Source organism: Heptranchias perlo, unplaced genomic scaffold (genome assembly GCF_035084215.1).
Source record: "Heptranchias perlo isolate sHepPer1 unplaced genomic scaffold, sHepPer1.hap1 HAP1_SCAFFOLD_44, whole genome shotgun sequence".
In the NCBI taxonomy this organism is placed as follows: Eukaryota; Metazoa; Chordata; class Chondrichthyes; order Hexanchiformes; family Hexanchidae; genus Heptranchias; species Heptranchias perlo.
In genome coordinates, this window is record NW_027139453.1 from 10198978 (window position 1) to 10201588 (window position 2611).

Sequence of the window (2611 nt, forward strand, 5' to 3'; positions counted from 1 at the left end):
TCAGTGAATTGGCCTCAACAACCTTCTGTGGTAGATAATTCCACATGTTCACCACCCTCACATGGAAGAAATTTCTCCTCATCTCAGTCCTAAATGTCCTACCTCGTATCCTGAAACTGTGACCTCTCTTTCTGGACCCACCAGCCAGGGGAAACATCCTCCCTGTATCCAGTCTGTCTGGCCCTGTCAGAATTTTGTGTGTTTCAATGAGATCCCCTCTCATTCTTCTAAACTCGAGTGAATACAGGCAAAGTCGACTCATTCTCTCCTCACATGACAGTCCTGCCATCCCAGAAGTCAGTCTGGTGAAACTTCGCTGCATTTCCTCTATGGCAAGTATATCCTTTCTTAGGTAAGAAGAACAAAACTACACACAATACTCCAGGTGTGGTCTCACCAAGGCCCTGTTGAACTGCAGTAAGACATCATCGCTCCTATATTCAAATCCTTTTGCAATGAAGGCCATTTACCTTCCTAACTGCTTGCTGCACCTGCATGTTTGCTCTCAGTGACTGTTGTACAAGGGCACCCAGGTCCCTTTGTACATCAACTTTCACAATCTATCACCATTTCAATAATACTCTGCCTTTCTGTTTTTACTTCCTTCACATTTATCCACATTATACTGTATCTGCCATGTATTTGCCCACTCACTCAACTTGTCCAAATCGCCTTGAAGCCTCTTTGCATCATCCTCACAACTCGCGATCCCACCTAGTTTCGTGTCGTTAGCCAACTTGGAAATATTACATTTGGTTAACCAAACAAATCATTGATATATATTGTGAAAAGCTGGGGTCCAAGCACTGATTACTGCGGTACCCCACTAGTCACTGTCTGCCACCCCGAAAAAGACCGATATATTCATGCTCACTGTTTCCTGTCTGTTAACCAATTATCAATCCATGCCAATATATTACCACCAATCCCATGTGGTTTCATTTTGGACACTAATCTCTTATTTCTGACTTTATCACTGGCCTTCTGAAAATCCAAATAAAGCACATCCACTGGTTCTCCCTTATCTGTTCTACCTGTTACATCCTCAAAAAACTCCAGTAGGTTTGTCAAATATGATTTCCCTTTCATAAATCCATGTTGACTTTGTCTAATCCCATTGACATGTTTTAACTGTGCTGTTATCACAGCCTTTATAAGAGACTGTAGCATTTTCCCTAATAATGACGTTAGACTAACCGTTCTGTAGTTCCCTGCTTTCTCTCTCCCTCCTTTTCTAAATAGTGGGGTTACATTTGCCATCCTCCAATCCGCAGGAACTGTTCCATAATCTATAGAATTTTGGAAGATGACAACTAATGCATCCATTATTTCCATGGTTACCTCTTCTGGGATGGAGATTATCAGGCCCTGGAGATTTATCGGCTTTCAGTCCCATTAATTTCTACAGCACTATTTTTTATTACAAATACTCATTTCCTTTAGTTCCTTCTTTTCACTAGTCCCTTGGCTCCCTAGCATTTCTGGAAAATTATTGGTGTCCTCTTCCGTGAAGTCAGAACGAAAGTACATGTTTAATTACTCTGCCATTTCCTTACTCCCCATTATAAATTCTCCTGTTTCTGACCGTAAGGTATCTACATTTGTCTTCACTAATCTTTTTTATTTTTACATACTGTGATCAATGTGTTAATGGGGCGGGGTGGAGCGGGGAGGTAGAGGAGAGCCCAGGACTGTAGGTGTCGGTGATCAGTTTGTTAAGGGGTATGAGGTAGAGGAGAGCCCAGGACTGTCGGTGTCAGTGATCAGTGTGTTAATATCGCGGGAGGTAGAGCAGATCCTGGGACTGTAAGTGCCGTTGATCAGTGTGTTAATGGGACGGGAGGTAGAGCAGATCACGGGAATGAAGGTGTCAGTGATCAGTGTGTTAATGGAGCGGGAGGTAGAGGAGATCCCGGGACTGTCGGTGTCGGTGATCAGTGTGTTAATGGGGCAGGAGATGGAGGAGATCATAGAACAATGGAATCTTAGATTCTAACAGCAGAGCTGTAGGCCATTCGGCATCTTCGTTCCTGTGCCTGTTCATTGAAAGAGCCGTCTAATTTACTCCCACATCCCGAACACAGCAACTTAGTTGGCTTCGACTACATGTACAAATGCCTTTTCAAACATCCTCCGCCACCAGTTTCCATCGCCCTTTCAGCTGGTGAAAAAATTCTCCTCGTTTCCCCTCTAGTTCTTTTGCCAATTATTTGAAATCTGTGACCTTTTGTTAATGACCCACTTGCCAGAGAAAACAGCTCCTACCTACTTGCTCTATCAAGACCCTTCATCATTTTGAATGCCTTTGTTTTGTCTCCCCTTGAAACATCTCTGCTCCAAGGAGAACAACCCCAGCTTGACTTGTCTGTGCTCCTCTGTACTCTCTCCAATGTCTTGACATCCTTCCTGAAGTGAGGTGACCAGAATTCGACACAATACTCCAACTGAGGCCTAACCAGTGATTTATAAAGGTTTAGCTTGACTTCCTTGTTTATTACTGTGTGCCTCCAGTTACAAAGCCAAAAATCCAATTACGCTTTCTAAACTGCCTTATCAACTTGCCCTCCCACGTTCAAAGATTTGGAATATCCCCCCACCCCGGTCCCTCTGC